Source organism: Bos taurus, chromosome 14 (assembly GCF_002263795.3).
Source record: "Bos taurus isolate L1 Dominette 01449 registration number 42190680 breed Hereford chromosome 14, ARS-UCD2.0, whole genome shotgun sequence".
NCBI classification, from domain to species: domain Eukaryota; kingdom Metazoa; phylum Chordata; class Mammalia; order Artiodactyla; family Bovidae; genus Bos; species Bos taurus.
The window spans coordinates 48,719,692-48,742,639 of NC_037341.1; the positions used below are offsets into that span (position 1 = coordinate 48,719,692).

The 22,948-nt window shown below is 36.4% G+C and overlaps 1 protein-coding gene and 1 long non-coding RNA gene across 11 annotated transcripts in view; both read left to right on the top strand.

Moving 5' to 3' along the window:
• TRPS1 (transcriptional repressor GATA binding 1) overlaps window positions 1-22,948 on the top strand; it is a 279,304-nt gene that overhangs the window by 89,996 nt on the left and 166,360 nt on the right. The window lies entirely within an intron of this gene.
• The window catches only part of LOC132342211 (uncharacterized), a 104,240-nt gene continuing 81,292 nt past the window's right edge, over window positions 1-22,948 (top strand). Inside the window, exon 1 of the long non-coding RNA XR_009490517.1 lies at window positions 1-22,948. This exon is cut by the window's right edge and continues 75,412 nt beyond it. This is a non-coding gene — a long non-coding RNA (uncharacterized lncRNA).

The following is a 22,948-nucleotide window of genomic DNA, read 5'->3' on the forward strand; positions in this document are numbered from 1 at the left end:
AGGTTTCATTTTTTTAAATAATCCTTTTTATCTTAAGGGAAAGCTGGGGGAGCCCACATTCTCCAGCGTTAGTATCATGCCTTTAACCAGGTGCAACTAACTGGTGCGTGTCAATCTGGGGGTTTATAGGTAATCCAGCCGAAGTGGGAGGAAGCAGCTGCCGGGCGTTTGTGTGTACGCGACACACACACGATCGTGTGGGGTAGAAGTCACTTGTTTGTCCCTGCGTTCAGCTCTGATTGAATATTTGTTAGTCATTCCTGGTGGTTATGCAACACGGCAAGGGTGCTTTTGGAAAAGGGAGGCTCGGAATCCCAGAAGGATACACATCTGTTACCTTAAAATGACAAAATGGCTTTGAAGTTTTGAAGTGGTGTGACACAGTTGATGGTTAATAAGGAATGTAGCAGAGATGTAAATCACTAAGAATGCAAAGCCCTTGGTGAGATATGAATACAGAAATGTGGTGTTTTTTAAAACTCACAGTACAGTTACATACACATGCTAGTTATGTTATTGCCAAAAGGAAGGAAAAAATGAGATAGACCCAAGTGTGAATGCTGTGAAGAGTATCCAAAGAAGAGAACCATGAATTATATATTATTGGGCTCTTGTAGGGAGAAAGACATAGTCCCACCTGGAAAAAAAACAAAAACTCTCTAAGATCCTTGAGCAGTCTCTTCATGCTGTGTAAACTGTGACTTGTCAAGGAATATTTTAGATTTTGAAAATTCGTGAGCTCCCACTTGAGTGATGCTTGCTTTTTGCCTGAGGCACCACCACTTCAGCATCTCACCTTGACTCTGAGGAAGTTTTGAGCTTTCAGGCTGATTTCAAAGCTTTGTTCCTGCGTGGAAGGTAGGATCAGAAACACCAGATAACCTTTACAAAAGAGCTGGTTAGGAAATACCGTTCAGCCAGCCCAGTGCTTTGACCTGGAAGTTAGAGACCACTGAGTTCTCTTTGGATGTATTCTGAGGAGAAAAATTACTTTTTCCAAGGATGGCTTGGATGCTCTGCTCTCATTTCCTACGGAGTCTCTAAAGCCTGTCTGTGAGTTTTCTCTAGTAGCATTGAGAAACGCCCCTTAGAGGAGCACAGGTAATTGTAAAAGCTGTTACCTTTTCTGTCTGCAGTCATGCCCTGAAGCTAAGGAAGGGCTTGAATACAGAAGAGGAGATGCCTTCTTGTGCACTGAGAGACAATCCTTCCTGCCTACCGGGAAGGAGCAAGTTGAACTAAATAGCTCGGGAAAGAAGAGAATATAGTTCCTGTGCTTTTCAAGTGGGTGCTCAATTTAGGGAGCTTCTTTCTTATAATATGCATTTTATCTTTGTACACGCTCATCATTTTCTTAGGGAGTCAGAACGCTTCTGATCTCAAGTGGCTAAAAGGCAGGAAGGACATGCTCTAGGATTTTTAAATTTTAGGTTGCATCTTGACAGTGTGGTGGAATTGATGGCCTTACATATGTATGTATTACTAGAGCTTCCATGCTTCCCCCCTCCCCCGCCCCCCACTTAATGTTTTTTCATCCATGACATCTTCATTTGGTATCAAATTATGTGACTCTTTTAGACTGTTTCTGGAATGTTACCTTTTCTGCCTCTATTTGTATATACTTAAGAATCTGGAGTGAGCAGTAATTTATGAAGTAAATTATGAAGTAATTTATGAAGCAGTGCAGCCTAAAATCTGAGCAGGATAGTTCTATTCTTTAAGCAGCCTGAGGATGATAATACTTTTCAAAAAAAAAATTGTTTTTCTCAATTCCTGCACTTCCTTAATTCCCTGATTTCAACTTTCTATTGCATCATTTCAACTGTCTTTTCAGTTCCTCTGCATTAGATGCTGAAGTAGAAGATCTTCAGCGAGAGGCTACTTAACTATGTTTTATAATGACTATCAGATTCCTCACTGTAGGGTTTGTGGTACTTAAAGGCCATCATCTACTAAATTTTGAGAGCTGACTCCCAGAAATATATATCACTCAGTTCAGTTCAGTCGGTCAGTCGTGTCCGACTCTTTGCGACCTCATGAATCGCAGCACGCCAGGCCTCCCTGTCCATCACCAACTCCAAGAGACCACTCAGACTCTCGTTCATCGAGTCAGTGATGCCATCCAGCCATCTCATCCTCTGTCGTCCCCTTCTCCTCCTGCCCCCAATCCCTCCCAGCATCAGAGTCTTTTCCAGTGGGTCAACTCTTTGCATGAGGTGGCCAAAGTACTTGAATTTAAATAGTAGAATGGAACTTGAAAGTAACTTGCTGTTTGGCGTGTTTGTTTCAAAATAATAGTAAGAGATTTAAGAAATGGAAAATAGGTTTCAAAATGATTTTTTAAATTAAGTAGTCTATCTGATATAACATTAATAGAACAAGTATATTTATAAATACATTTATTCATGTAGTTTCTAATACTAAAATAAAAACTTGACCATCATCTTTGACTATTGTGCAGAGTGGTATCGAGAATTAAGTATGGAAAATATTAATTTAAAATAGTTTAACACTATGCTGGTAAATAATGGAAACATTTTTTAACACATTATTAACTGGGGGATTTTTGCAGAAACTAACGCCTGTGGCATTAATACGTCTTCCGTCAATAATGTGTTAAGAGTAAGCTGACTGGAGATAGGGTTATGTTACAAAGCATGTCATTATAATGTTGCTTGCAGTGTACTGGTTTTTCTGATACTTGTTTTTAACTGGTTTTAGTTATGAAATTTTGCTGCACTCCAAGTGAGGAAGGAAATATAAGAATCACAGAGAAGAGCTCAAGTTTCAAAATATTCATTAGTTTTCTTCACTTCTTTTTTCTCTTTCCTTTTTTCATAGATCAGTGTTTGGCTTTTAATTTTGTACTCAGTGGCAGCTCATATATGTATATTTTCATCAGTGTATGTCTTTAGATTTCCCTTGTTACTCGTATGAAATTGATCTTGTTATACAAATGTCTAAATGGTGTATGTGACCTGTGTTTATCATTGTGCTTTGAATATGGCAGGGAACACATTAACATAAGCTTCATCTTGTAAATTGTTTTACGAAAATTGGGTTTTTCTGTGGATTAACAGTATATCTATAAGTCATTTTTTCCCTTTTATGACTAGAAATACTAAAACCTGTAGATGCTTTGCTAGAAATAATCCAAGTGTACAGGTAAACTTTAACTCTTCCTCTTTTAAAACTTCTAGATCTTATAAAACATGAATAAGCTCCTAAAAATGTTTTGAGTATGCATCATTGAAGTTTAGCTCCGTGAATAGGTTAACATATTTAATACTGCTTGCTGAAAGCAAAATTAATTGGTTTTGTATTCAAATAGATGTTCCCTTCTCATTTTAAACTAAACAGTCTAGTATAGTCATAACTCAGTGTAGTCAGGTGCTATTTTCTGACCAGTATCTTGTAGAAATTTTATTTTCACAAGGATGTTGTTTATTTGGTAGCTTTCTTATGCAGATGTAACTGTATTCATTTTATTATTTCCTAGTTGAAAAATTCTAGGTTTCATTCTTGTAATTAACGTTTTAGATTGGACTGTATAACACAGAAAGCTTTGTCTTTTAGCTGATAACCACATTAAAAGGAACCAAACACCTGTCATGAAATTTCACAAAGATTTTGCCAAAGTAAAATACGTTTAAAACAATTTTTTTTAAATAAAACATTTGGTTGGCAGATCTTTACTTTATGTAGTAAAGTTCTCCATGTCATGACAGAAGAGAATGTCACAGTCAGATAACTGATAATCTCTAATTCTTCCATCAGTGCAAATGCCCTAGTTATCAGTCCACATTGCTCTTGCACCTAGGCAAAATATAAATCTCTTTGTGATTGATTTTAGTTTGCAGTGTGCATTTATTTAGGGAAGTTTGTCCATTTTAGCTTGTACCTTTTGCACTGCTTGGTTTTGACAGAGATGTCTGGCCAGGGCTGTGGAGTTGAGTTTCAAGTTCTGGGTGTTGAGATCCAAGTTGAACCATTGGCTCAAAGAAAGGGCCTCCCAGGATCCTGTTCATCTGTATCCCAGAGAGGATCGTGATGCCAGCCATCCTCCCAAGAGTGCTGAGCAACTTAGTTAATTAATGTTTGTCAGGCCATTTGAGATTGTCAGATGCAGGGTTCTAGATAAGTGCAAAGGAGTATGATGATTTGTTCATTTTGTAAATGTGATACCAAGACAGTACAAAGCAGGTGTTATTTCCCTCTTTCTTCAGTGGCGTTAAATTTATAGTTTAAAGATTGTTGATACCGGACAGTCCATTGAGATGCAAAAATGTTCTTTTGGGGACAGTCCATTGGCAGCCAAACAGACGTTTAAACAGGCAACATTGTTGAATGCCTCTACAACCATTGACAGAAGATCGCAGGAACTTCTTTTAAACTAAAGATGATCTTTAGTGAGAAGTCTGATATTTATTGTTTTGCTTCATGTTTAATGAAAATAGAAGCAGCTATCATTTAAGTACTGTTGTCTTAACATAGTGTTTAGGTACGTAAGTATTTTCCTGACTCCATTTGAATTTTTTACTTGCATATGTCAAATACCATAGAGAAGGTCTAAACCAGGACAAATGGGGAGTATGTACTTCCCTGATCATCAGCTATGAAATAGTAGTTTATAAGCCATGTTGGTGAAGTTTCTTTTGAGGTAACTGTTGATATTTGTTTTGCCTAAGAATAAAATATTAAAAACCATTGACTCTATCCAGAGATGAACAATCCTTGTACATTGTAAGATTATGATTTAAAACAGTATGATTTAAATTCAAGAATATAATAGGTTTAGTTTAAAATAGCAATCATTCATCCACTTAGTTTTGTTTAATAGTGAACATAATCATTTTGTTTTTATTAAAGAAAATCTAGGTAGCTTTTTTCCCCTTTATTGGCTATTTATCTTTTACATTTAATATACCATATTTGACAATAGATCACTACTACAATCAACTTGATACGTATATGTTTGACCAATGGGATTTTCTGTTATTCTACTTTCTTTCTTTTAAGTCAGCTCCCCTGGCTCAAGTATTTTTTAAAAGTGCATTTTTTTTCTTTTTTTTTGTAACCTAGGCTTTTTGTGAAGTCTGGCATAGTTCTGCTGGCCCAGGTTTCTAAGGCAGGGGAAGCAGATGTATCTTTTAGTGAAGTGGGCTGTAAGTTTGTAGTCGCTGTGAAATGGTATCCTTCAGCACAGTTATCTGTTAATTATTTCCTGTATAACTATCTTTTGCTTGGCTTCCTTTTTTTTTTTCACAGACGGCATGAGTCAGAAGATAACAGGGCCCAAAAAGGACCCTATTGTTGAATGTTCTTAGATGTTGGAAGTGAACAGTATTCAGAAAGTGGCCCAAGTTTCAAGAGCACAGATGCAGAATGATTCAAAAGTGTGTCAGCCATGAGCTACACACAGCCTTGGAGTGAATCTTAATGTTCTTCTGGCAAAGTCCAGTCTGATGAATGGATGGATTTCATAGAAGTGTTGATTACCTAAAAGCCAGGAAAATTTTTTACCTTGGATTTCTATGTGTTTTCTTACTTGCTTCTACCAAAAAAAGAGAAAATATTGTTTTCATTGTTATATTCTTTTACTCTCCGTTTCCTTTGATTCTGTTAGTGAACTTTCATTAAGTGTTTGTAGACAAGCATGTTGATTACTGGGATGGTCTATGAATAAACTGAAGGAAGCTTGGCAAGCAGGACCTGGTGTGGTTGTGTTACTAGTTCAGGGAGCTTCAGATGGTTTCAGTGAACTTCCGGGAAGCTGTCTCCTTTATTTTGGTGAAGCAGCATTTACATTTATGTTGTGTTGTCTTAGTCCCTCAGTGGTGTCTGACCCTTTGTGACCCCACGGACTGTAGCCTGCCAGGCTCTCACTCATAGATGTTTGTGAAAGTGAAAGTAGCTCAGTCGTGTCCGACTCTTTGCGACCCCATGGACTATAGAGTCCATGGAATTCTCCAGGCCAGAATACTGGAATGGGCTGCCATTTCCTTCTCCAGGGGATCGTCCCAATCCAGGGATCAAACCCAGGTCTCCTGCATTGCAGGCGGATTCTTTACCGGCGGAGCTACAAGGGAAGCCCTTATAGATGTTTATGTTTAACTATAATTTACAAGTAGAATAGAATCTGGATGATGACCTTATTTGGAAAAAGTCCATAATATTCATCTTGTTATATTTTTTATTCTGTTATCAGTGATTAGAAATAAGGCAAAGGAATCTTACTTTCATTTTATTTTTGTAAGGACAGGACATTTGTAAGTTGGGAGGTATCATCTCCCATGTTAGGATGATCAGATAGCTCTCACACATAATTTTACATGTTTAATTTTAAAATGTTTCTCACCCTTCCAAGATTTAATTTGGACATATTAATTATGAAAAAGGTAAGTTGTTTCATACCTGGAGATTTACCTGTCTGTAGGATCACAATTAACCAGCAAAACTAAGGATATACACCTATATTTCTAAAAGGGAAAATACAGTTTACAATGTTTAAATAAGAAAATACATGACTGATAGCAAGTGTTGTCTCATGTTCAAGTTAACTGTCATGTAAACAGGTCATGGTTAAGAGACACAATAAATAAATATTGCTTGGAAAATAATATCCTAGAAATATCTAATTAAGAATTAACTGTTAAACTGAATTGACTGATGATGAATGCAGATAATTAAGGAAAAAGCAAATGATACTCATTAAGAGCTATTTCTTATGTGTATGAAAAACGACAAATATCCAATAGCCAGACAATATGATATGCTTCCCTTATATTACGTGTGCAGTACAGTTTATTTTTTAGAGAATTTATTTCTAAGTACTATTTATGTTCTTAAGCGGAGTTGAATCATGTTTCTTAGTGAAAGCAGTTAGCTCAGATAGACTTTCCTTTTGTAGGGGGAAAAAAATCTCTTTATTTTGCTTGTTTTCATTTTGCCTCCATGGATGATGTTTTCACTACCCTTTACAGTTTCTCGACCTAGTTTTTACATTCCTGGAGGTGTCTTGGATGTGGTGAATAATAGTGTGGGCTTTGAGGGAATATAAGAGAGAAGAACTTAATTTTTCCTCTTTAAAATATGAAATTTAATTATCTTTATTCTTCATTGTTGCCAAAATATTTACATTGATTCCATTAGAAAGTATTTTACTTTTGTAGGATTTTCAGAATGTCAGATAGAATAGTCTTTCTTTACTACTTCTTAAGAAAGTATTAAAAAGACAAGGGAAAAAAAAACCATTTTCTTGATTAACATTGAGTGTGGTTGTTATAGCCTAAAAATACAGAAACTCGGGCCTTTCTTAACCAATTAATGACATTTATGAAGACATGTCTGTTGTCATTTACAAACAGGAGATAAGTCAGACTTATATATGAAAATCTAAAAATTTACAAATGGAACATTTGAGAGAACTATTCCCCCTACTTGAAAATAATCATTTGCTTTAAAAATAAAACCTCAGTTAATAAGACTTTTAATATTTATTCCCTGAAACCTTAAAAAATGAAAATGTTATTTACTTATAACTTTTTAGAAGTCTTATCTGTTTTGCAAAACGTGCTACAATTGAAGCAATGTTGGCCATATTTTAGGAGATACACATTGGGTTAATTTAATTCCTCTTAAAAAGTCAGGAATTTACAACCTAAAATTTTCTTGATAATTCAAGAAAATATATCTACTTTGCCTGAATCATGTAACTGATTCAAGAAAAGTTGGAGGTTTTTAAAATGTGGCTTGTCTAGATGGTCAGTCTATAGTCTACAAATTAAATATCCAGTTACTATGCCTTTCAAAACTTTATGCTATAGTAATATATCTCACACAGAATTTTTTAAAAAATGAAAATTTAGAGCTTACCTCAAATTCACAAAGAATTTAAATATTTTTAAGACTCTAAAATATATCCAACTTATACATAGCCCTCTCAAGTTACAGATGAGTTTGGAAGTGGGTGTGTTCCACCTTTAATGGAGTGTCTCTGGTTGTGATTCAGGCTTGAAAGGATTTTATTTTCCAGTAAAATTATACTTTATATTTTCTTTTTTACTCTTCCCTTGTGATGTAGTGGAAAGAGTACTGGATTGGAGGAAAAAGAGGCTTTGTGTTCTCGACTCACTTTGTGACTAACTAGCTGTGTGACCCTGGGTGAGTCACTCAATCTTAATGCCCTGTTTCCTTCTTTGGAAAATTATAGAGTTAGAAGCATACAATTGCTCACATCTCTTTAAAGTTGCAAACTCTGGGACCAAGCAAATTTTCTATAAAGCCTTAAACATTTAGATCTGTGATAACTGAGTCAACTTTAAGACAAATATCTTAGTGATTCTAGTGTCCAAAGAGACATCATGTATTTGATATACAAGTTTCTAAGTCTAATTTCCCTCTAATGGCTGACAACCCATAAATTATAAACAATGCAGTCTAAAATCTTCAACAATTGTATTATTGGGGCTTATCTTATACAAGAAAGCTCATTCTTTGACAATAACTTTGATTCAAAGAATCATGTTATTAAGGGGCCACTTATGAATGCCAATAAAGAGAAGTCTGCACAGTGAGAAATAAAATAATTCTGGTGAGAATATGACATGTTTAAAGTCTATTTCCTCAGTTTCTTGGCATTGAGTGATGATGCCTGTTTTGTTCACAGTCAGATGTTCAAATCAGAATTTTGGATGCAGAAACTAATTTTAGTAGGTGGGGTGCAAATTTCTTATGAGTCCATGAATAGACTCTAATCCCAGCTGTTTCATTACAATTATAAAAATAAAATTGGCTGTGAATCATTCAAACTCTATTTAATGGATGTGAATAATTCAGTTTTGTCCCACTGAAATCTTTAAACTGTAAACCTATCTCAGATTCTTTATGCTCCTTCAGAGGTAATATCTCCAGCATTCTTACCTGGAGAATCTTGGACAGAGGAGCCTGGCAGGCTACCATCCATGGGGTTGCAAGAGTCGGACACAACCTAGCCACTCAACCACCACCACATTCATGTATGAATTACTTGCAGTATTAGTGGTCATGATGAAAAGGACCGTATTTGTACTCAGTCCCTGTGGGTTTCAGGAGAGGAGGTTGCCTCTAGGGTGGGGTTGATGATGAAAATGACAAATTAGGAAAGGTCTGTGAAAGAGAAAAGGATATCAAATTAGTGTTTGTTGACATTTTCTTTCCTATTAAAATATATACGTTCATTAGACATTTTGGAAAATATAAATAAGCAAAAGGAAGAAAATGACTACTCAACACTTTAATGTAATGTATCCCCCCCACACAAAAACATACACATACAAACATAGATTTGTATGTTTATTTTTAAGTAGCCTTCATTTTCACTTTATAATAAATTATAAACATTTTCTCATATTAGTGTATATTCTGCTGCATCAGATTTACTGACTTCATAGTACTTCATTATGTACTGTACTGGTTGTACCAGAAAAGATGATTATTTATCCCTTGTTGCCAGACTTTTAAGTTACTTCCAATTTTTCCTATGGTAAATAGTGCTGCATTGAATATATTGTGACTACATAATTGTATCTTGCTTACAATTTTAAATTGTTCAAACTAGCTTCCCTAAAATCAGTTTCCTCTATGGGGTGACATGGTAGTGGAGTTAATGGCGAGTATAGGTTACTTTACCAGCCCTATGTGTATATGTATTCTTCGGAAATGGGAAACGTTTTACTCGTGAGAACTGCCTCAAAGTGGTAACTGGGAAATAACAAACCCCAACATTTCCTGTAAAAATTATTATGGGGGAAAAGTTAATATGAGAGTTTGAATAAGGTATACTTCTGAAGCACCAACAAAGATTTAGTGATCTAGTTCACTTTTACGATTGAAAGATTCCTTAGTCATCTTGACATTCAAAGAATATTTAAATAGGGTAATGTAATGAGTCTTACAAGGTAAATATATATATAGTATACATATATTATATTATACATATCATATATTTAACATATACATATATCCTATACTTAATATTTAAAGGGATTTTACTGTCTCCAAAAAGATTCTTAAAGTTAATTTGCTTTGGTGATCACATAGAGTTGATGCCAGCAACTACTCAGTAAGGTACTTGGCACACACACAAACTCTATTTTAAACTATTTGAATTTATTTTATTTTTCTCAAAGTTATTTATGTAGTTTAAGGTAAGGTAAGAATGAAACTCTGGTGTTAAAAGGAAGTGTAGAAAATCACTTTATTCTAAATCCCATTTTCATTTTCTTTTTCAATCATCTCACTGCTATATGCAAAGTTCTTTCAAAGACTAGAGACTGTATGTATGTATAGTTTGTGAAATTTTAGCAATATACTCTTTTGTTTGGGGTTTTTGAGTACATAATTGGTTGTATGTGAATTTAAATACATTAATACTCATTTAAGTTCAGGATTTATTTTCAAGGAACCAACATGTTTTGGGATTCTCAAATGGCACAGTGGTAAAGGATCTTCCTGCCAATGCAGGAGATGTAAGAGATGCGGGTTCAATCCCTGGGTCAGGAAGATCCCCTGTGGAAGGAAATGACAACCTGCTCCAGGATTCTTGCCTGGAAAATTCCATGGACAGAGGAACCTGGTAGGCTAGGTCCACAGGTCACAAAGAGTCAGACACAACTGAGCGACTGAGCATGAGCAACATGTGTTAAACCAAACTAACCTAGACTCAGGCTTGAAAGAACTAGAAATCCAAAGTAAATGATAACTTTGTAGAATAATTCCCTGATATACTGGTCTTTAACTTTTTTTGTCCCATAGATAATAATTTAGCACCTACTTTGTTTCAGGAACCATGAAAGATCCTGTAAAGGGAATGGATATGAGTAAATTAGGGTTCTTACCTTCAGGTAATACACAATTATGTGTAGGTGATAAACTCTGAAATTTTTATTTTAGAAGGAAATCAGGAATCAATAGGATTTAGATCAAATATATTTAGACAGACCTTTAACTTGATTATCATCTATCACATTTTATTTAGAATGGCTGGGAATGGGGTGGATAGGTGGGCAGAATTGTAGACTGATTAGATTCTACTCTACGAGACCCTAGTCTACTCTCAGTTCAGTTCAGTTCAGTCACTCAGTCGTGTCCAACTCTTTGCGACCCCATGAATCGCAGCACGCCAGGCCTCCCTGTCCATCACCAACTCCCGGAGTTCACCTAAACTCTTGTCCATCGAGTCGGTAATGCCATCCAGCCATCTCATCCTCTGTCGTCCCCTTCTCCTCCTGCCCCCAGTCCCTCCCAGCATCAGAGTCTTTTCCAACGAGTCAACTCTTCACATGAGGTGGCCAAAGTACTGGAGTTTCAGCTTTAGCATCAGTCCTTCCAATGAACACCCAGGACTGATCTCCTTTAGGAAGGACTGGTTGGATCTCCTTGCAGTCCAAGGGACTCTCAAGAGTCTTCTCCAGCCCCACAGTTCAAAAGCATCCATTCTTCGGCGCTCAGCTTTCTTCACAGTCCAACTCTCACATCCATACATGACCACTGGAAAAACCGTAGCCTTGACTAGACAGACTTTTGTTGACAAAGTAATGTCTCTGCTTTTTAATATGCTATCTAGGTTGATCATAGCTTTCCTTCTAAGGAGCAAGCGTCTTTTAATATCATGGCTGCAGTCACCATCTGCAGTGATTTTGGAGTCCTCACCCCGCAAAAATCTTAAAACTCAACATTCAGAAAACTAAGATCTTGGCATCTGGTCCAGTCACTTCATGGCAAATAGATGGGGAAAGAATGGAAACAGTGAGGTGTATAGTGATTCACCTAAAATGTGATTCACCTGTAAAGTGATTCATGTGTATATATATAAAACTGAATATATATATATACACACACACACACACACACACACTTTTTCAGATTCTTTTCCCTTATAGTTTATTACTAAGTGTTGAATATAGTTCCTTGGTCCTTGTTGATTATCTATTTTGTATATATAGTATATATGGGGCTTCCCTGGTGACTCAGATAGTAAAGAATCTGCCTGCCATGCGGGAGACATGGGTTGGGTCCCTGGGTTGGGAAGAGTCCCTGGAGGAGGGCATAGCAACCCACTCTAGTATTCTTTCCTGGAGAATCCCCATGGACAGAGGAGTCTGGTGGACTGCAGTCCATGGGGTCACAAAGAATCAGACACAACTGAGTGACTAAGCAAAGCACATAGTGTACACACACACACACGCACGCATACACACGCACACATAGTGGTATGCATATGTTAATCCCAAATTAAATTTTTTTAAGAGAAGAAATTCTCTTTTCTTAATAAAGCCAGCAAGAAAAGTCTCCTGGAAGAGGTTTCTTATTGGTTGGTTCAAGAATGGTTGGGGTTTCAATAGATGGGCAAGGGATTACTAGGATGCAAGTATGCAGTAAACCAACAAACAAGTGCTTTGGTGTTTGGAGAACTTGAGGAGCAATCGAAGTCCAAAAGCTAAAACAACTCAAAGGTGAGCTTTATAACTCCGGCTTAAAATATAACATAGTAGGTGAGCCCTGCTCTAGAGTGACAGTTACTGTTTTGACATATATGAGATTAAATTTTAAGATCCTCTGTGTGGCCAAATTATTTGTTAATTGATAGGATTCAGAAATTTGCAGAAACGTTCATACCTCAGTGATCTTATTATTTATACTTACAATAAACTCAAAGGAATGAATAAATTTTAGAGCAGAGTTGGGTTCTTTAAATCAGTCTGAAGTAAGAATTTAATAAATTCTTTAATTAGTATAAATAAGTAGCAGAAGCATCATTATACTTTATATATGTATAGTGTATATAGCATATATGTAAATTACTTGTATTCAAATATAAATTAAAAATAATTCTTCATACTCTACATCTATTCAAAAGAAATATAAATGAAAAAAAATCTTGAAAACCTGTTTAAAGCATATGCCATACACACTGTACTAGTTTGACTGATTCATTATATATAAGAACTATTGTATTTTAGTTTTATTTATTGGTGTTCTGATTAATTCACTAATCATTTCTTTTAGCTTTAATCCTTTGGCTCATTTTCATGTCCTATTTAATGTATTTAGTCATTGAGAAAAAAGAAATTCTTGCCTGTGATATGTCACCTGTTGTTTAATGGCTCAAACTGTTACATATCTTAATACTGTATTACATTAAGTCATTTTAAAAGCATTGCTTTTCCTTTTGTTTAAATTTCTTACCGTTCCCGGGATATTGGTAGGGGGTTAATGGAAGTCTTAATTCAAATCTCCCAAGCTTCGAGGCTTTCAGTTTTTGTAAACAATTTGGATCTGAGAGATAGGTTTATGTCTTTTTACTTGTCTATTTACTGATTTAATGGTAATAAAAATCATAAGTTTTAAAATTTTCGTTGTAATAAGTATAAATTAAAATGCATTTTAAATCAACCACCATCCATTGTGTGATGATCACAGAATTTATGGCAGTTTTTAAAAAAACTCTCTGTAGCTAGATCATTATCTTTTAAAAGTAAACAAACTGTCTTCAATGCACTGATATTCCTTTATGAAAGATAAGCCTTTTAAGTTTTATATCTAGACTGTTTCTAAGAGATTCTTTCTATACTCACAGGACTGTGAACTCTAATCATGACTTAATCAATCTCACTTGGTTCATAATTGCTAACCCCAAACCATAGGTGGGTAAAAGCTCTGAAAGAGGTCAAGTCGTAATACAGTTGGATTCTACACTTGGACCCATGAGCTTAGATTCATAAATTATCCATCTTTGTGACCAGACCAAACTAGTTCTCCCATTTTGTGACTAGACACTGACTGCGCTATTCAGGTTCAGTCAGATGTCTTAACTGTTCTGTATTTAATGAATCAGATGAGTTTTAAACATGGCTTTGAGTTGGGATTCATGTGGACTTGATCTCTAAGGACTAGTTTCCAGTCCTTTTGATTTTAATGGATGAATTTCATTGCAGTGTTAGGATTTTTGTGATATTCTCTGGACGTGAAATTGAGATCCACTGAAGTACTTGTGCGTGTGTGTGTGTGTGTGTGTGTGTTTCTGAGGTTTTTCCTCTGAAAGCCAAGGGGTATTTGGACAAGTTTGGAACACAATAGAGCAGTGATATGATAGAAACAGCAAATACCAGATTTTATAATTTATTCCTTTGTGAATTTTTTTCACTTAATAGATTGTGGGCTCCTGAGAGAGAAGGGCTATGGCATTTTTATATTTTTGTTTCTCATCAGCCCTGACATATTGCTCATCTCATAGAAGGTCTAGAGTTAATACATATTTAATTGAGTAGACTTCTATGAGGATATATGTACTTTTTTAAAATTTGAAAAAAGAAAGTCAAAGTGAAGTCACTCAGTCGTGTCCAACTCTTTGCGACCCCATGGACTGTAGCCTACCAGGCTTCTCCGTCCATGGGATTTTCCAGGCAAGAATACTAAACCACCTTTTTAATTTCTGTGTGAGACTGCAATATTGCTTATATAATTTCCTACCATTAAGTTTATAATTACAGACATTAATATTTAAGTATCCTTTTTAGGACAAAAGGATTAGTTATTACTTATATATATATTTTCACAATAGCCTTTAAGTATTTGGTGAGCTGTTTACTCTGAGTCAAAAAAATAATAAAAATATACCAGTTTGGGGTTTACATTAAAAATTGAGCTTTCTTGGACCATTTAAAGTATGAACAGTTTTCTGATTTATCTGGTGAAATAGAGATTTCTCAGGGTTGACAGACTTTTTTGATATAGCAATCTGCCAATGTGTTTCTAGGTTTAAGAGTTCCAGTAAAACCTGTTTATCTTTATTTTTAATTCACTTATCCAAAATGTATTTACTTTGTGTAAATTCTTTTTTTAAATGATGACTCTAAATTACGTTTTGGTTGAAATCATCAATCTTGTGCACAGTTAATGGTTTTATAGAGCATGAGGAATTGAACACTGAAGAAAGTTTCATTGTTCTCCACTGTTCCCTGTAAAGAAGGGAAACATTGCATACTGGGTTCAAAATAAGAGGGAATGGGCAATGGGATCCTTTATTTCAGTAATTTTATGATAAAGTCAGGGGATCAAAGGCTTATAAGACTAGAAAATGTGATATGAGGAAGAGAAGGATATCATAGATGTTATTCCTTGAACATGGAGCATCCCATTTACTAGAGACAAAACCTGGAAAGGAGAGTTTGAAAGCTTTTGTGAACTCAGGAATACATGTGTAGTTTGTACTAAAAACTTAATATCATCTCAATTTTCTTGCTTAGAAGAAATGAATAAAAGTATGAGTTGTGTCTGTGGAATTGAAATTTATAAAGTCATAGAGCTTTGTTCTTCAAATGGAGTTCTTTGTTTTCTTGACCTTTGTAATCTGGGGAGAAGAGTGAGGAGGGGTATAACTGTAATGCAAGAGAAAGCTGGTGATTTACTCTATTCTTAGCCCTGATGGTGTTGAATTTTGCCTAACTATAGTATTCCTCTGGTACCAGATTCATTGCCTTTCAGGGTTGGCATCCTGCAGATAGGAAGGATTCATGAAGAAGTAGTCAAAATCAAGAAACTCTTCTGCTGCAGTCTTGCTCTGTACAGTTAGTTATTTTTGTCTGGGTGGTTTACAGAGATATAACTCCTTCAATCATCTAAATGTGATGTAGTAAAAGTCATTTGCAGGAAGTGAAACTGTACTTGGTTACTTTTTTTCACTCAAAGGCTAATGTGATTAGCTCTAAAACATTTGTTCATCTTTTTATTCAGTATCTGAACTATGCCCATGGAAGACATATGGATTTAAATAGTACTTGGCTTACCATCTGCTGATAAGGGAAAGTGAGATGCTAAATCAGAGTGGCAGGAAAGTCTATTTCAGTAGAAGCTATTTCGATCTGAAATACTGTAGGCAATCTTACAGAGTATTTTAATTGGGATTATATTGATGTGTGTTAGTAAAAGGAGTATATATGCTGGTATGGCTCAACTTAGATAATTATTAAATTTGTTTAGAGATGTAGGGCAGGGCAAAATTTTGATCCCATTAATTGTAGCCATTTTTCCCCTAAAATAGTCATTTGTGAAAAAACCTTTCTGATTTATTCTTTTGAGAGCAATGGTACATTGTGTATGTCATACCAGAAATCAGAACTTAAAACATCAGCTTATCAGATAAATTAATTAGATATTAAACAACAATTTATTCTTTTAATACATGCTTATTTGTTGAATATTTTATTGCAAACTGCATTTTTATAAACCCAGTTTAACCTTGGGGAGATTAGAAGAAGAAAACAGAATATCTGTTTTAAAATGCTGAAATATAATGCTGAGAAATCTGTAATTATGCCAAATGTATAAGAGATGCGGGTTTGATCCCTTGGTCGGAAAGATCCCCTGAAGGAGGGCATGGCAACCCTCTCCAGTATTTTTGCCTGGAGAAGAGGAGCCTGGTGGGCTCCACAGACATACAAAGGAGCCTGGCGGGCTACAGTCCATAGGGTTGCAGAGCGGACATAACCAAAGCGACGTAGCATGCACGCACATGCAAGCACGTATGTTTCAGGGTAAATTTTTGAGAATCTGAAGTCATCTAGGCATTAAGAATTCGATGAAATACAGTATAGTTTGAATCATGTATAAATACGTGCATGAACCTGTATGTGTGTTTATATATTATACATGTTTATAATCTTGATTAACTCTTAAACCATGTCCATTTTTGTTTCTCAAGTTAATCTGTCATTCTTTTATAATACATGTGTTTGGAAAATCACTTTTTGTTGAATTGATACATGGTTTCTGCCTCCTGAGAGGAAGTACAGTAAAAGGGTACTTCACTATGTCCAGGAATTATGCCAGTCGCCTTCACAGGCATAATCTCAGTTAATTCTCTGAACAACACTGTAATGCCGAACAGCTGCAACTCTATTTACAAGAAGGTGCAAAGGTATAGAGAAGTTGAGTAAGTTGCCCCAAAATAACACAGTTAGTCAAGTTTGGAGGTTTTGTCCTTTGTGCATTGGGCTCAGTGCTCAGGCCAAGATGAATAAAAGTCCTTGACCTTGAACAAAGTCTGTGAGATGACGGAAGCATAATGGGATGATGTTATTTTTTCTGGCTGCATCATGCAGGATTTTTAGTTGCCTGACCAGGGAGCAAACCTGTGCCACCTGCATTGATTGGGAACATGGAGTCTTAACCATTAGACTGCCAGGGAAGTCCCAAAACGGGATGATTTTTAATGCAAAGTGTAGCAGCAGAGAAGGCGGTACTGTTTGCAGCAGTTATTTTGGTCTGAGACAAGACAAAGACACACTGGAGATGATGCCTGAGCTGAATTTTGATTTGATGAACAAGACGGAACAAGAGGCCAGGGAATCACAGCAGGAGCCTGGTGTGGGAGTCCTGAACTTGAGTCTGAGCAGTTTATCTCAAGCAGCACTTTACAGTCTAGTAGGAACTTGCCACACATTTATGGAGCACCTGAAGTGCCACTTATTTGAACTGAAATATGCACAGCAGATTCCTAAGACTGGATGTGAAAAAAGATCAATATTAAAATTATCATATGATACAATTTTATATTAATTACATTTTGAAATATCAGTATTTAAAATATATTTACTCCAATAGATATGCTTAATAATTTTGCTTTGATTCATTTAATTTGACTCACAGATTTAATAAAAAAGAGATGGTTAAGTGGCTTGGAAACTTTAGCATTTTTGCAAAGTGTTACTTCTGTTGATACTGTTTTGTTGGTGTGTTTGAGTTATTAAATTGACAGATTTGGGGTACACTGGTCTTTTTAAGAAATTTTTGGGCACCTCACCAATTTATTTCCACAGGAAAATATGAGTGAGGTCCTGAAATCTTATATATAATGCATCATTTCTTAGAACTGTTTTTTTTTTAATTTAGAAACTTCACATCCAGTTTCTTGCAGGTACATTTATGGTTTTTAAGATATTTAAGACTATTTTCTACTCTGAAATAATTGCTCTTTTGAACTTAAATATTTTCTAAACTTTTTTTTTGCAAAAGTATATATTTTTCAAGACGTGGAACCTCAGAAATTTCTGTTTTACTTTGTTTGGTACCAACTGTCATCCTCATCCCCGCCTGGCACCCACCGGCAGCTCAGATGGTAAAGAATCTGGAAGATCCCCTGGAGAAGGGAATGACAACCTACTCCAGTATTCTTGCTTGGAGAATTCCATGGACAGAGGAGACTGGCAGGCTACAGTCTATGGGGTACAAGGAATCAGACACGACTGAGTGACTAACACACATAAATTTATTACATGGAAATTTAGTACATTAATTTTCTTTACTAAAGACTCATAAGGATTAATTGAGAAATCTCAAACAGTCTGTAAACCCCAGATCTTACTGGGGTTGGCAAAATATAGGTCAGCACTGCAGATTCTACCAAGAAGCTTTCCTTCCTTAAATTACAGGATGCAGCTTTATACTGAATGAAGTCCATTCAATTGACTTTGTGAAGTTCCACAGCTATGTTTGGGCCTTGGACACAGAAAGTGTTTCTCAAAAGCGGTTGTTATATTTTGTAACTGTTCACTCTTAGAAAGACCACAGTTAGGGTTAGCAGCACATTATTGTCGTTGATTTATTACAGACTAACCCAGAATTACTGATGAGTAAATGTCCTTTTTGTATATCAGAGAAAAGTGTTCTCCTATCTTTTTAAGTGAGAAAAAACCAGGTTTCCATGTCAGTATTTGAATGTTGGTGATAGCAAATGGCCCAGTAAATGCTTTTCCTATTTTTCCCTCTCTTTCTTTCCCATCCCCAGTCTTCCTTTCATTCCCTTCTTTTAGCTAATGTCTTGAGTATAATTCTATAACTACCTAGAAAGTCTCTTTGCAAAGGAATGATTTGAAACCCAGCATCAGAGAGGAAATAAAGCCTAGCCTCTTAGAACTAGGAGATCATTGATTCCAGTCTTTTCATCTCTACTGCATCATGAACACTTGGAAGAGGAGTTATTTCACTCTGCTCTCCAGTCATCCTGAGAGAGTTGCAGGAAGTACAGGGAATCATATCCACTTTGTGGATTCTACAGTGGAAACAGAAATGGAGCCAGTTCACATGAGAAGTCCACCTTGGCAGTGAGAGGTATCTGGCACACACTCCTCTACTGTCCATATTATATAGGTGTGACCTGGTGGGTGGTACCTTTCTTAGCCAGGCTACTTGTCTCAGGGATTTGGAAGAGACGTTATCAACGCAGTTAGAACTTTAAGTCACTGTACCAGTGTTCCAAATTCTCTTTCTTGTATTTGCCTTGAATATGTTTCTGAATATATAGGAAGACTTTGTCTTAGATGTGTGTGTGTGTGTGTGTGCTCACAGTCAGTTGTGTCTGACTCTTTGTGACCCCCTGGACTGTAGCCCACCAGGCGCCTCTGTCCATAGGATTTCACAGGCAAGAATACTGGAGCAGGTTGCCATTCCCTTCTCCAGGGTATCTGCCTGACCCAGAGATCAAACTTGGGTCTCTCGTGTCTCCTGCCTTGGCAGTCGGGTTCTTTACCACCAGCGCCACCTGGGAAGCTCTTGTCTTGGATAGAAAGTTTTATTTATTTTTTTTAACTGAGCAACTTCCATCACTATTATAGAGAGTATTCTCAAAGATACCGTGTTTATAGATTCTTCCAGGCTCCATTCCTCGAAGTGTAATTTCTGTGTCAGGATATGCACATGAACACATGGGCAGGTAATGCTGGATTAGTCTCTTGTTTCTGATAGCAGCAGATGTTGTGTCTGTTCAGAATTTTGCTAGATCAGAATGGCATTGGAGATAGGAATGAAGAATCAATGGGTGGGAAAAAACGTGTGCAAGTAAGAATTCTTGTACTCACTTTTTCAGTTATGCTGATGTTTTAGTCCCTTGATGCCGTTTATCAGAGCTACTTTTTTTCATCATGTGGTGAATCATTTTATCCCTTGATCTCTCTGTCTTTAGAACAAGTATATTTTGGGTTTGACTGATAGCATATGACTTGACAGTGTCAACCAGCCTTTTCTTTCAAAGGTGCAAACTGCTACAGTTGTTAAGAATATTTAGGAACAAAAAAATGTAAATTTTTTCAGATGAGTAAGATTTGCAGACGGATTTAAGGTAAAAAGTGGAAATGCAAATGCTGCAAATATACTTAAGTTATGGAAAGATTATCACAGTTATCTTATCAGATGTCAGAGCAATGGCATTGTCTTAGTTTCTCAATTTTTCCTTCTGTTTTTCATCGTATTTTTTTTTTTCTTTTATAGAACAGTGTGAGGGATTTAGAGGTACTAGCCATTTTTAGCTACTTATTTTTGGAAAAGTTTTGATTTTTAACTAAACCTGGGTACATTGGAAGTGTATGACTAGCCCCGATTTTATTATCACTTCCGTAGCTGTCTTACATTTTTACAGATAGTCAGAGGCCCACATTGTGGTGACTTGAAGAGTCATCATCCCTATTTGGAAGAATGAGTGGCAAAAGTGATGACATTCTGTTTCTTCTCACTGTTTTCTGATTTCTGGAGCACTGCCATTCTCCACATTTCCTCTGGCCCTAAGAATGCCAGCTGGCTATTTGCAAAAAGAAGAGGAAAGAAAGAAATGCAAAAACAACAACAAGAACCCAGAAACCATGGCTTAGGGAACCTGGACGCAGCCCTCCCTGAGTGCCCAGTAGCCTGGAGCTCATTGGCCAAGCTGTTTCTGCTGTTTTGATACTCTGCGCACCTGGATCCTGGCCATTTTCTATTCTGCCAACTGGCCTTGGGCGATTGATCAACTGTTCTCCTTACTTCAGGCTTGGAGAAGCAGAAGTGTAGTTTCTCTCCGTAGTTCTGACCTCCCTGCTTTGGAGAAGTCTTGTTGGAGACTTCCAGCCTGTCTAGATTGCTTCCACGTAGCTTTTCTGATCGTCTCCTAAGACCTCAAACAAAGGGGCTGCATGACATGTAAACAGATAGACACATACACACATAAATATGCACACACAAGCTTGTGTAAATAGTTGTATGGTTAGATATGAATGGGCACAATGCACTGTGTCATTTGGCTTTAGGATAGCATTTGACCATGCACGTGTCCACCTGTGTGTCGTTGTGGAGGTATACTTCAAGGGAAAATTAAATTGCGAGGTAGACAGTGTTACTCACACGTGGACTTAGAAATTCTTTCCCTTTGAAGTTTCAAGTTAATTTTTTTCATTTCTTTTAATTTGGCGTGATAAAAAAAAAAATGTTGTCCTTTGGTGAAATCAAAATTATGGAGCATATGATGCTTTTCATTTTTTGGAGCTTTTTTTTTTTTTTTAATGTACTGAATATGTGTATGAAATGGTACTGTGAATTACCTCAATAGCTTTTGCTCGTAGGATCATTTTCTCAGCCAGCTCACCTTGGAAAGACACCTTCTGCAATTTCCACTGAATTACAGAAGCCGAGACAATCGGTGGAATTTTTTCTTTTCGTTTTGATTTACTCTGTGCTACTTTGCTTTGTAGTACTTTGGCGAGTTCACTGACATATGTATGAAAGCACAGGCTCATGAAATGGAAAATAAAATCAAAACAGGAAACTCTAGTATGTTTTGTAATAAAGAAAACAAGAAAAAAATGCATTATCATTTTTTCCAATGCAGTTAAATCAAGAGACCGCTGATATTAACATTTATCTAATTAGTGTCCCTGCGGCGTAAACCATCCTTCATCTTCATCCACTTCTTTTGACAGGTGTGTATGCTGTCAGACTTGACCAGCAGAATACATAGTTGGGATTTTGAAAATAGACTTTGCATCTTGTTGTAGGCCAGCCTGCTAAAAGATAGTGTTGGAAGAACCACTTGTGAGCGCCTTGTGAACTTAAAAAGAAAAACACCTGTGCTGTCAGCGGCACTGCTTCCAGTCAACAAACAGTTCACATTGTTACATGCCATTTAACTGCTCTCTCTCTGTCGGCAGGAGTCCTTGTTTCACACCTGAGGGTTGTCAGGTCAGAAGTCAGAATAAAACCCCAAAGTCTCTAACTTGAATTTCAACAGTGAATGAAGATGAGGATTTTTTTTTTCCCAAGCCAATTTTGCGATTCTGTGTATACCCAGGAGTCTCATATACCCATGTGGCAATACCGTGTTAAACATTATTTTTCCATAAGAATCTTCCTGTCACTCAGCCATATTCTAGAAACCTGGATGTTTATTAAAAATCTCTGTTTATGTATTATAGAGTACGTAGAAATGTTTGACTGTTTTTGGTATGACCCTGTTGTTAACATTCAAGGGTATGTGCCATTATTTAGAAACCTATAAAAGTTACATCCATTGGGGTTAATGTTCAAAACCTACAATGGATGTAGACAGTGGTCAGAGAAATATCCTTCTTCAAAAGGACAGACCTATCTCATCAGTTCCTGTATGTGGCCTCTTGCTGTAGCAAATCGTGTTCCTCTTATCCGAGCCTGCTGCAGGAATGGACAGAAATCTGTCCATTCAATGTTGGGGTCCCAACATTGTGAAGGAGTTGGTTGAATTCAGCATTTTGGCACCCAAAACTGGAAAGGGATAATTGATGGCCCATACGGTACGTGTGTAATGGGTATTATCAGCTGTTTAAACATACACCAGTTATTTTCAAGCTTTCCAAACCCATCTGTCACCATATTGTCCAGTCACATGAAATAAACTGTCATTTCTCTCTGTATAAACTGATACGGTCCTAATTGATTTCTGCTTCAAACTTTTGTGTAAATAGACTTTCCATCATCAGGCTCTATTGTTTATTTGTTTCTGCTGTTGTGTCCCCTACCAGGCATTTATTGCAAAATTTTTGCATGTTTAAAAAAGGAGAAAAAAAAAAAAAAGCAGGTGTAGCTAGATGGCCACACCATTAAAAAGAAAGTGTTAAAGACAGTAGATGCG